We start from the raw sequence: 13,723 nt of genomic DNA, 5'->3' as shown, positions 1-13,723 counted from the left end.
AGTACCAATTAAACACAAATTAATTACCAAACACAAAATGACCAAATTGCCACTACTCTTGCTCTCATCCTATAAATAGAGGTCTCTACTCTCTCATTTCTCAAGCTTGGAAAGCCAACAAACCCCTTGCAATTTCTCTTCTCATCCCTACCAAATTCACCAAAGCTCTCTTTTCTTTCATAAAGTTTGTGAGTCACATCTTGAACCTCACAAATTTTGAGCTAAACCACCATCCATTTCACTCTTTTTTCTTCAATTGTTGAGAGATCAAGATTTGTGTTGGTGATTCTTGAAGTAGATCTAAAACTTTGTTCAAGATTTGGTAATTTTCTTCATCTTTTTTCATCTATCATTATGTGATTCTTTTGTGCTTGTGTTCAATGCATCTTTGATGCTATATTGGTCCTATTTGATGGTGATTTGGTGGAAAATTTGTGCTCCAATGGATATGTGATCATAAGGTGTTTGTATGTTTGCCTAAATCAAGTTTCAAAGTTCATAATGCTGTTTTTTTGAAAACTGTGCGCAGGAAATCGATTTCCTACAGAGGGAAATCGATTTCCACTCTGTTTTTTGCGCCAGATCTGAATTCTGCAGGCAGGAAATCGATTTCCTACAGAGGTAAATCGATTTCCAGTGAGGTAGAATGCTTGTTTTTGCTATTTTTGACTTGTTTTTGGTTCTAACTCTTCTTATACTCCATTCTTTTGATATTTTCTTTGAATCACAAATTAGAGGCCTAATTTCTCTCTAATTTCAATGGACTTAGGGCGTCGATAGGATGAGAATTCAAATCCGCAAAATTATGTGATTGAAATTATGGATGAAAGGAGCTTTTAATGTGGTTCCATCTTTTGTTTCTCTTTATTTTGATCGATGAAAGTCCTAATACCTTGAGAATTCTTATGGATTCTTGGTAAAGACTAGATCACTCACCATTTTTCTTTTCGTGCGGTATTGCTTTCGGAGAGTGATCTACATATCGCTTCTCTCGCATGCATTAGCACATAAAGTTTTGACCGGCCTCGTTGTAGGGTGATTTCTACATAAATCACTTGGCGATCTGCTTAACATAGCGCAATATTTCGTGTCCCGAATCAAAAAGATCTAATATGGAAGAGAATTGTATGCGGTTGATTTAAGACTTATGGAGATTTATCGTGTAGTCGCTATGATTTTATCAAGCTTCTGATAAGTGTCCATTGAATTTAAATCCGAGAACATCCTTCACTCACCATCGATCTTCCTTACTAACTTTGATAACACACTTGACAAGTTTCAAGATGGTTATCTTTAACATCTAATAATTGACTTTAATTTCCGCAATTTATTATATTGCTCTTTATATTTTGCTTTATGCTTTACTTTATCATTTCATCATATTTACATTCCGCTATTTTCTCTTTGTCCATTTGGACACTATGTTTATGTTTCCGCTATTTTCTTTTTGTCCACTTGGACCATACTTTACTTTTATGCTAAAACACTAATAATCAACAAAAATCTAAAAAAACTCTTAAGGCTCTCTTTTGGACTATTGGTTACTATCCCGAGCATTTTGGAGATTCAGACTTATGGACTTATGACCTCTGGACCCTTATTCTGTTGTTACTCTGTTGTTATTCTGTCTGTCTGGCATTGTATTGTTTTCTGTTTGTGTATGCAGGTATTTCCTTGAAAGCCCTTGATGGTTAATTCCAAGGCATTGAGATCAGGATTTTACCCGAAAACAGCTGTTACTCTGCCCGATTTTCGTCAGAATTTTAATGTGCTTAATGCGAGATGGTGCTAAGATAATAAGTTTCTCTGGACCCCCAAGTGGTAATGTTTTGGTTTGGTATTGATAAATCCAAAGGATGGGAAATCTACCTTGACTCATAATGTCAAGTGTTGGCTTCTTCTTCGGTTAGACCGTTCTTTTCCTTAGCTTTTATTTTACGCAATAGGATAGCCTCTTCATCTCCTCCCATTCTTAAATTTTCAAAATCTTCTCCCTTTTTCAAAAACCTTCTTATGTTTGCAATCTTTTCAAAACCCTTCTTTAAAAATATCTTTTGCCCTTAGTGGCCCTTTTCTTCAAAAGTTTAGACACGATTAATTGTCGAAACGAGTGGTTATACCCCACGATTTTGAAATTGATTGATATAATGAGATCTTTTCCGCGTGAGAGAGCTAGTGGCATACTTGTTGATTTTATCCGAGTTGGAGCCCTTCTTTCATTTGCGATGCAAAGAACTCGTTTGTTCTCATGCTCAAGATCAATGGCTGAGTATTTCTCTCCGACGATGATAAAGTGTTTATTCGTTTTTAAAAATGTTTTCCCTTTAAGCGGAACTACATTAGCTCTGACTTCTCCATTGCACCGAGGAGGTATGTAGGCACAAGACCTAATGTCTTGCCGAGCTTATTTTAAAAATAAAACAAATCCTTTTTTAGCACACACGACAAAGATTTTCAAAAAGGTTCCTGTGGAGTACCACAGATATGAGGGGTGCTTAAAACCTTCCCCTTGTATAATCAACACCCGAACCTGAGTTCTCTTTCTTGTTTTAAAAACAACTTTGGGTTTTACGTTCTTTTCCCTTTTCCTTTGAAAAAATAAAGCGCGGTGGCGATTTCAAACGAAATACCGAGTCGAGTCAATTCCATGGCTTCGATCTCAGATTTTCCCCGCTACAGAAAAATGGCGACTCCACTGGGGATCCAGTTTTAAGCGGGTTAAGCCTATTTTTGTTTATCTGTGTTTTTTTTATCTGTATATATTGTTGTGTGCTTTGTTTGTTTATTTTATTTTTTTTTTCTTTTTGGTGCTCGATGGTTCCTCTGTGATGAGATAAAGTTCTAACCCGAACTTTGGTGAGTAACTTGAGATAGGAGGTGGTAAGACCAATAGTCGCATGTCAGGAGCAATCCTTACCATAAGCGTCATATGGTGGAACCCCAATCAGTGGAGGCCTCATGGAAGGTAGTAGAGGTTGTTACGAACCATCGTGATAACGCTATTACTTTCAATAGTGAGTGTCCGTAGAAGCTGAATGGCCTAGAACCTTTTTAACCCATCTAAGCCTTTTTAGGATGTAGTGCAGAAACAAGATCAAGTACCAATTTGAGCTTGTTGTCATGCGATACTACGCTCAGACGAGGTCTTTTTAGGCATATTATTGGCGCCCATGAGCAATTGTGCGTGCCGGTAGTATCCGATAGAAGATTGAAAACTCTGGGAACCTTTGTAGAACCCGATTGGCAGGTACAAAATTCCCTAGATCACGCCTTGTGGGATGGGTAGACCCATGGCTCCATGCTCGTGACGTCGAACCTTTGAACCTGGATTGTGTGATTTTGTGTGATTTGATGTGATCTTGTGTGCTCTTGATTGTGGTTGATGCATAAACCATGCATTCATAAAAAATGTCCTTTACAAATGGTTTTCAAGGAACTTAGAGACTTTGTTTGTAAACATCACAGGTACCATGGATCAAAAGAGAAGCATCAAGAAGTACACCTTCAGGAATTCAAGTGCAAAGGAATTGAAAGAGCTAGCAAAGTAGAAAAGGGGATTCTTGAGACTCTTGTGCAGTTTTATGACCCGGTTTATCATTGTTTTACCTTTCCTGATTATCAGCTTATGCCCACTTTGGAGGAGTATTCTTATTGGATTGGTTTGCCAGTTACGAATGATATACCATTTAGTGGTCTGGAGAAAGAGCCTCAAGTTGATGAGATAGCAGAACTTCTTCAGTTGAAAATATCAGATGTGAAAGCAAATATGACCAAAAAAGGAGGAATTTGGGGGTTGACTTCTAAGTTCTTGATTGGAAAGGCTTCTATGTTGGCTAGTAAAGGAAGTATGATTGCTTTTGAGACATTTTTGGCCTTGCTTATCTATGGTTTGATACTCTTTCCCAACATTGACAACTTTGTCGATGTTAATGCTATTCGGATCTTCATGATTGGGAATCCTGTGCCTACTTTGCTTGGGGATACTTATCATTCCATTCACCATAGGAATGATAAGAAAGGTGGACTTATCAACTGTTGCACTCCTTTGCTCTATAAGTGGTTTATTTCGCACTTACCTCAGGCTAAGAATTTCTTGAGCAATCCGGATGGTCTCTCATGGTCTCAGAAGATCATGCCTCTTACTAATGGGAATATCCATTGGTACATTCCTGCTTATGATATTGGCGAGATTATCGATAGTTGTGGAGAATTCCCTAATGTACCTCTTCTTGGTATACAAGGAGGAATTACCTACAACCCCGTTCTTGCAAGGTGTCAATTTTGCTACCCCATGAAGGAGCGACCCGCTAGTATTCTTGTGTCAGGAATCTTCTATCTTAATCAAGATGGAAATTCGGATATGAGAAATCGGTTTGTGCGTGCTTGGCACCATATTGATAGGAAGAGACATTTGGGAAAGAAGCAATGTGTTGCTCTCAAAGACTACACTGATTGGGTTCAAGCTAGAGCTCACACTTTTCAGATGCCTTATTTACTTGAGGAGCCTTCTCTACTCATTACTCCACCTTTGTCTTTCACTACTCCTGTTGAAAGTAATGAGGAGCATCTAGAGCTCGTGGCTAAGATGAGAATAGAAAGAGATGCTTGGGAGAAGAAGTTTCATGCTTCGGAAATTGAGAATAAAGAGTTGAAGATACATTTGAAAGAAAAGGATGAAATGCTTGATATCCAAGATGGTTGGTTGATGGAGAAGGATGATCAGATCCGTCATCAAGAAGAGCTACTTCAACAACATGGAGAAAAGCGGAAGAGACAACAAGAGGATTTATTTTCCTCTGGTAGTCATGAAGATTCAGTTGCATGGAAGGAAGTTGCCGATAAGCTGATGGTCGAGAATGCTCATTTGAAGGCCTTTTATGAAGATGAATTGGAGAAGCTCCGTAGGAAGCTGCAGAGAGGAGTTGGATCTTCGTCCGAAGTGTTCCCTCCTATTTTTTAGCCTTTCATTTGTTTTGTAATTTTGGATCCTTGAATCCTTTTGTATGCTTTTCCATTACTAATGAAAGAATGATGTTATGTTTTATATTGTTTTTGCTAATGTTTACAATTGAAGTCTTAAAGTTCCTTGAAAACCAATAAAAATCATTTGCATTGCATTTCATGCATCATTCTGCATTTTGGTCTTGCTTCCGAGAGTATTCCCGAGGTCTTATTCAGTGTTCTTCATACAGAATCAAGTTGTCTCACCGGTATAACACTCGAGCTAACTGCAAGAAGAAGATGGAAGGTCTTGAACAAGAGAATCGTGAGCTACGTGAAGAGGTTGTTACTTTGAGATCTGGTGTGGATCGTCTCACTGCTCTGGTTGAGACATTGATGGCTGCTCAGAATCAGAATCAGATTCCTCCTCCCAATGCCCAAGCTCAGGGTCAAGCTACTGTGATTTCTGAAATTGCTGCTACAACAATTCCTGCTGTTCTTGTTGGTGCTACTCAACAACGTATGCCTAATGGATATCCCTGGGGTATGCCTGAAGGTTATCTGTCTGTTCCTGAGATGACTTGCCCGTTGACCCCTGTTATGGTCAACACATCTCCTATTGTTCATACTGGTCCTTTTGTCTCAGAGCCCATTTATGATGCTGCTCCAAGTGAAATTCAAGACAGAATGGATGGTTTCCAAGATCAGTTTGAAGAATTGCAGAAAGAGATGAAAGCCTTGCGTGGGAAAGAACTGTTTGGAAAGAATGTGCATGATCTCTGCCTTGTTCCCAATGTGAAGGTACCTGCTAAGTTCAAGCTGCCTGAATTTGAGAAGTATAAAGGAAATTCCTGTCCTCAGGCACATCTGGTGATGTATGTAAGGAAGATGTCCACTCACACTGATGATCAACGTCTGTTGATCCACTATTTCCAAGACAGTTTGACTGGAGCTGCTTCTAAGTGGTATATGGGCCTTGATAGCACCCATATTCGCACTTTTAATGACTTGGCTGAAGCGTTTGTGAAGCAATACAAGTATAATGTGGACATGGCTCTTGATAGGGATCAATTGCGAGCTATGATGCAGAAAGAGAAGGAATCCTTCAAGGAATATGCTCAGAGATGGCGTGAGGTTGCCGCCCAAGTGATTCCTCCGATGGAAGAGAAAGAGATGACTAAGATTTTCCTTAAGACTCTTGGTCCGTTTTACTATGAGAAGATGATTGCAAGTGCTCATGTAGACTTCACCGAAATGGTGGGTATGGGTGTCAGGTTGGAAGAAGCTGTGCGAGAAGGCCGTCTGGTTCGGAATGACAATTTGTCTGGTGGTGCAAAGAAGTATGGTTCTTCATTCCAGAAGAAGAAAGAATCAGATGCTAATGCTGTTTCTCATGGGAGGAATAGTCGATTCAGAAATCTATCTCAACAAGTGGCGTCAGTAACTCCTGTTGTGAATTCAGTGCCTGTAGCTCCTGTTAATCAACAACTAGCAAGGCGGAATCCGTACCCTCGAGTTAATATTGATCCTATACCCATGACGTACACTGAACTGTATCCTGCTCTAATTCATAAGAAGTTGGTTCAACCAAGGTCACCACCTCCTGTTCCAGAGAAACTCCCTTGGTGGTACAAAGCTGATGCCACTTGTGCTTTTCATCAGAATGCTCCTGTGCATGATTTGGAAAATTGTTGGCCTCTGAAGAATGAAGTTCAGAGATTGGTTCGTTCTGGTATGCTTTCCTTCCGTGATATTGGCCCGAATGTGCAGAACAATCCATTGCCGACTCATGAAGCGTCTGCTGTGAATATGGTATATGGGTGCCCTGGGAAGTATAAGATTTATCGTGTGGAACACATCAGAGGATCATTGGTGGAGATGCATGCCACTCTGTGTGAGTATAGTCATTATGAGCATAATCATGCTGTTTGTAGGATTTGTTCGGTCAATCCTCGAGGATGTTACGTTGTGAGAAGAGACTTACAAGAGATGATAGATCAAAGGCTCATTGAGATTCTGAGGGATAGAGATGAAGATGATGTCAATGTGATCGAGCCGTGCTTTGAAATTCCGGAATGTGTAGAGATTGGTTATTATGGCAAAGCTGCTGTAGAACCTCTTGTGATATGTTTGCTTGGATATGTACCTTATAGTTTTGACAAAGCTATACCTTACAGATACAATGCCACCATGCTGGAAGCTGGAAAAGAAGTTGAGATTAAGCCTCTGTCTTCTGTTGAGAATATAGCAGATGTTAGCAGAGTGACTAGAAGTGGACGAGTTTTTACTCAGCCCCAAACAGTTGTGGATGTCCAGAGGAATCCTACTCAAGTGCCTGTGAACAATGATGATGCGACAAAAGTTAATGAAGGGTCGTCTTCAGGAAAGGAAATGGATGAGATTTTGAAGCTTATCAAGATGAGTGATTATAAGATTGTGGATCAGTTGCATCGTACTCCGTACAAGATCTCTATAATGGAGCTGCTGACGAGTTCTCCTGCTCATAGGGATTCTTTGATGAAAATACTTGATCAAGCCTTTGTGGATCATGATGTGACGCTGGATCAGTTTAATGGAGTTGTGAGTAATATCACTGCGTGTAACAATCTGAGCTTCAGTGATGAAGATTTGCCTGAGGAAGGAAGAAATCATAATCTGGCTTTGCACATTTCTGTCAGTTGTGTAGCGCTAAAAAATACTCGAGGTGTCTACACACTCGAAAAAGAACAGAGTCGCCACCGATCTTTATTTGTTCCAAAAAGGAAAGGGAAAATATCGAATAAAACCCATGAATAAAAACAAATGGATAAGATGGTCATCGCAACCACATTAGGGTTCGGGAGTCGGTTAAGCAAGGGGAAGGTATTAGCACCCCTCACCTCCATCGTACTCGATGGGACCCATTTAGTTAGTTTTATGAATGAGTGTTTGCGTAATGTTTGTGTTCTTTAGTTTATTAATCAATAAAAGAAAAGGGGTTTTTATTTTTTTATTATTGTGCTCGCCAAGACGCTTGTATCTTGTGCCTACGTATTCCCTCGTGCAATGGGAAAGTCAGAGCAATCGTAGTTCGAATAAAAAACTACGAGTTTGTTGATTGATTTTATGAAGGATCAAAGGTATTCAAGAGGTGTGCACTTCTTGTCACTTGATCGCTTCGATTTAATTAAGAAAAGAAATTTTAAAGTTTTATTCAAAGGACCAAAGGTATTCAAGAGGTGTGCACTTCTTGTCACTCGATCACTTCGATTTAATTAAGAAAGAATTTTAAAGTTTGATTCAAAGGATCAAAGGTATTCAAGAGGTGTGCACTTCTTGTCACTCGATCACTTCGATTTAATTAAGAAAGAATTTTAAAGTTTGATTCAAAGGATCAAAGGTATTCAAGAGGTGTGCACTTCTTGTCACTCGATCACTTCGATTTAATTAAGAAAGAATTTTAAAGTTTGATTCAAAGGATCAAAGGTATTCAAGAGGTGTGCACTTCTTGTCACTTCGATTACTTCGATTTAATTAAGAAAGAATTTTTAAAGTTTGATTCAAAGGATCAAAGGTATTCAAGAGGTGTGCACTTCTTGTCACTCGATCACTTCGATTTAATTAAGAAAGAATTTTAAAGTTTGATTCAAAGGATCAAAGGTATTCAAGAGGTGTGCACTTCTTGTCACTCGATCACTTCGATTTAATTAAGAAAGAATTTTAAAGTTTGATTCAAAGGATCAAAGGTATTCAAGAGGTGTGCACTTCTTGTCACTTCGATTACTTCGATTTAATTAAGAAAGAATTTTTAAAGTTTGATTCAAAGGATCAAAGGTATTCAAGAGGTGTGCACTTCTTGTCACTTGATCACTTCGATTTAATTAAGAAAGAATTTATTCAAAGGATCAAAGGTATTCAAGAGGTGTGCACCCCTTGTCACTTAATCACTTTGACTTAATTAAGAAGGATTTTTAATATTTGATTTCAAAGGATCAAAGGTATTCAAGAGGTGTGCACCCCTTGTCACTTAATCACTTTGATTTAATTAGGAAAAAATTTTAATCGTTTGATTCAAAGGATCAAAGGTATTCAAGAGGTGTGCACCCCTTGTCACTTAATCACTTTGATTTAATTAAAAAGGTTTAAAAAGTTAATTAACGCGTTTTAGTCCAAAAGATCAAGGTATTTAAGAGGTGTTCACCCCTTATCACTCGATCTTTCGGCATGATTAAGAAAATGGTTTTGGAAAGGAAGAAACTCGACGTTGGATCGAGAAATTATTATTTTGAATGAAAATCATAAACATACATCTAGAGAAGGAAAATATTTTTAATCTTTTAATAGAAAAATGTATATATTAATATTTAAACTACTCCTAAACTTCTTAAAAAAAAAAGATTAAATAGTTTTGTTTCTAAAAGAAAACTATCATAAAGAAAAAGCAATGATGGGTCGGGGGAATTAAAAAAACAGATGGAAGTTGAGGCCCATATGACATACAAAAAAAAAAAAAAAAAAAACAAGAAGAAAAAACATGGGTTTAAGGTGTTCCGGGTCGGGCTGAATCCGAGACCACCACTTTTGAACAACAACTCAGTTCAAGCTGGAAACCCTAAGTTCTCTAATCCTCCTCTTTCACGTTATCCCCCCTGTTCTTCCGCCTCTATTTTTTCTTACGATGAACCAACAATAACAAAGACAAAATCGATGGCTTCTTCATCTTTCTGGCTGCGATTACTAACAACAACACATACAAAAATCTCTCCTATGCATCTCTCGCTCTCGCACAAACAACAAAGACATCTCTTCACCTCTCTCGCGATTCACTCAAACTCTGCTTTCTCGATGCTCTCTCAATTCACGACAACACAACAACAAGTAACAGATGCAATCAAAACCCAAACAAAACCCTAACCCCTAATCTGAAGAACTAACGAAAGGCACAATAATGGTAAAGGGCTTCCTATCAATCGCTTGGGTATTTAACAACAAAAGAGGTGAAACAATGGCCTTGTCCTCACGGTGAGCTCGGTTTCTACCTCTGTTTCATCATTATCATTTTTATTTGAGCAAGTTTTTTTGTGTTGATATACTCATAGCTTTATGTTGCTGATGTTTATTTTTTTTATGAATTATTCGACTATGGCTTATGCAGGGAAAGCAGAACAAAGAAAATAGGCAAAGACACACTATATCAGTAACTCAGACGAAATCAGTTGCATAACATCACCTCAGCACCATGGGATTTCAGCTGAAAAAAAAGCTTTTCCCTTTTGTGCTTTTCATTGGTGAATCGGTTAAGTTCAAATATGGCATCAGATGGACACAAAATACATCGGCAGAAGCACATAAAAGTGGCAATCAGGTACAAAGTATTATCAACATTGCAGAGTTTATGTATAGGTTTGAACAAATACCTTAATCTGAGAATAGGAGTGGTAGAGTTTGTATATAAGCTTTCTCTATGTCAAGAGCTCTTCTTCTATAAGTCTGAACTGTGATTAAGTGGCTTAGTTGTTTGCAGGGAGGTTGTGCTCAAATATCTCAGAGTTTCAATGTGAAAACTCTGAGTATTTCTTGGTATATTCTTGAGCTTTTAGTGATAGGTTAGGTTTTTTTTGTTAAAGTGAAGATGGGGGCTCCGAATCCTTTTTCCTCTAGGGTTTATCAGTATTTATACTAGGTCAGCTTTCAAGAATTGGGGGGAATAGAGATTTGAACAAAATTCTGGCTTTGGTAATTCTGAGCAATGCTTTTCTTGATTCCCAACTACTTTCTTTTTCTCTCCCCAATTTAATGCAAATTTTGTAGTCTTGCTGCAAACCTTTTCTTTGATATGGCATTCTGACTTTGCTCTTTCTGTTACAGCTTTCTGTTTTGGCCATTTTAGGTAATCTTTGGTAGACAAGAGGCAAGCCAAACCGCGGATGTGTGAAGCAAGCTTGTACAGATTTTTTTGTGGTCAACAAATTCTTGGGTGGGCCTTGTATTTGGGCATTATGAGTTTAGGTTTATGGACTAATTTTCTGTTATGTAACAGCTTGTGTAATTCACTTGCAAATCTCTCAATATTTATTTCAAATGACCATTTCAAATGATTAATAACCTTAGCAAAAATCTTGTAATTTCTCAAATGAAATTTTGAATGAAGCTTCTTCCTTTTTGTAAGATACAATTTGCAATTGAATGCAAATTGTTCTTGAAGTGTTCAAATGAAATTAAAATGAGACCTCCTTTTTCTTGTAAGATGGAAAGCTATTGAAAATTGAATGGAATGTAACCTTGTGTGGAATTTGACTTTTGAATCTTAAAATAATGGATTTGAAACTTAGAACTTCCTTTTGATATCTCGATGAAGGTTACGAACTCCAAGTAACTTGTATTCCAAGACATTCATGTAAATGAATCTTCTTATTTTAATTTCAATCACATTCTTTAAATCTTCAATTCAAATCTAGAATGACTTGCAAACAAATAAGTGAAATAGGTAACAAAACCTTGTCAAAGAAATCGTAACCGTATTTTTCTTATGCAATTCATAATCAATGAACCTAATCTTCTGACTTTGGGTGCTTAATGATGAAGAAACGACTTTGATTCCATGAAATTTCAAAACAAATTTCAACCTACTGACAAGTATCATCACAAGATGAAAGTCTCGATTCAATGATCCTCAATTGTCTTGGTGTAACCCTAAACACTCTAATTCAAAAATCTTGCACCCTGATGCTGAGAAGAGAAGAATAGCCTTGTAGCTTGAAAAGGATCCCTAAAAATCATATTCCAAAACCCTAATTCACGCGGGTCACTGCTCAAGAGAAGAACCAGATGAATCTGCTTTATTTGGGTGAAAAAGTCTCTAAACCACCGTGAAACCCTAAATTGCACAAATGTCGTTCATTTGAAATCATGCCTTAGTGAATGAATGAATGATATGCAAATGATCTAGTGGAACAAAATGTATGGGTCAAAAATTGGGGTATGACAGATGCCCCTATTTAAGTATCTTCAATCTAGAGATATGAAGATTGAAATCTTCGTCTCGACGTGATTGAAGGGACTTAAATACAAAAAATACACAATTTTTGGCCCTAAGAACTACAAATATGTCTTTGATATGATATGTATGAATGCATATGAGGGAAATCAATGGTAAAAGGCGTCACAGGAGACAAACTACCACAAGATAAATAAAGTTTAAAAAAAACCAATGAACTCCACAAGGGAACATCGACAAAGCGACCCAACTGAAGAAGGGATTGCAACAAAGGGATATCCAAGTCCAATTGGAAATGGAATCCAACTCCACTAGAGAAGCAATTACAAATCTACAAGGGAAAATACCTCACTGGTAGAGAAACAAAAGAATCACCGACGTTTACTGAAGGTGAACTACCAACTTTTACAAAAGAGTCACCGACGTTTACTGAAGGTGAACTACCAACTTTTACTGAAGGTAGAGAAACAAAAAGATACACCAACGTTTACTGAAGGTGAACTACCAACTTTTACTGAAGGTAGAGAAATGAAAGATACACCAACGTTTACTGAAGGTGAACTACCAACTTTTACTGAAGGTAGGGAAACAAAAGATACACCGACGTTTACTGAAGGTGAACTACCGACTTTTACTGAAGGTAGAGAAAACAAAAGATACACCGACGTTTACTGAAGGTGAACTACCGACTTTTACTGAAGGTAGGGAAACAAAAGATCCACCAACGTTTACTGAAGGGGAACTACCAACTTTTACTGATGGTAGAGAAACAAAAGATACACCGACGTTTACTGAAGGTGAACTACCGACTTTTACTGAAGGTAGAGAAACAAAAGAATCACCAACGTTTACTGAAGGTGAACTACCAACTTTTACTGAAGGTAGAGAAACAAAAAGATACACCAACGTTTACTGAAGGTGAACTACCAACTTTTACTGAAGGTAGAGAAATGAAAGATACACCAACGTTTACTGAAGGTGAACTACCAACTTTTACTGAAGGTAGGGAAACAAAAGATACACCGACGTTTACTGAAGGTGAACTACCGACTTTTACTGAAGGTAGAGAAACAAAAAGATACACCAACGTTTACTGAAGGTGAACTACCAACTTTTACTGAAGGTAGAGAAATGAAAGATACACCAACGTTTACTGAAGGTGAACTACCAACTTTTACTGAAGGTAGGGAAACAAAAGATACACCGACGTTTACTGAAGGTGAACTACCGACTTTTACTGAAGGTAGAGAAAACAAAAGATACACCGACGTTTACTGAAGGTGAACTACCGACTTTTACTGAAGGTAGGGAAACAAAAGATCCACCAACGTTTACTGAAGGGGAACTACCAACTTTTACTGATGGTAGAGAAACAAAAGATACACCGACGTTTACTGAAGGTGAACTACCGACTTTTACTGAAGGTGAACTACCAACGTTTACTGAAGGTAGAGAAACAAAAGATACACCGACGTTTACTGAAGGTGAACTACCGACTTTTACTGAAGGTAGAGAAACAAAAGAATCACCGACGTTTACTGAAGGTGAACTACCAACGTTTACTGAAGGTAGAGAAATGAAAGATACACCGACGTTTACTGAAGGTGAACTACCAACGTTTACTGATGGTAGAGAAATAAAGGGTACACCAACGTTTATTGAAGGTGTAGGAATAATGTTATCAAAAGTGAAAAAGATACACTCTTGATCCAAGTTTCATTAATTTGAGAGGCCCGAGTGACTAGAGGCAAAAATCAATCCAGGAACAAACGGGAGAGAAATGATCAACCAAGACTCTTGCTGATG

Source organism: Vicia villosa, unplaced genomic scaffold (assembly GCF_029867415.1).
Source record: "Vicia villosa cultivar HV-30 ecotype Madison, WI unplaced genomic scaffold, Vvil1.0 ctg.000148F_1_1, whole genome shotgun sequence".
Lineage (NCBI taxonomy): Eukaryota > Viridiplantae > Streptophyta > Magnoliopsida > Fabales > Fabaceae > Vicia > Vicia villosa.
Note: the sequence above shows the minus strand (reverse complement) of the source record.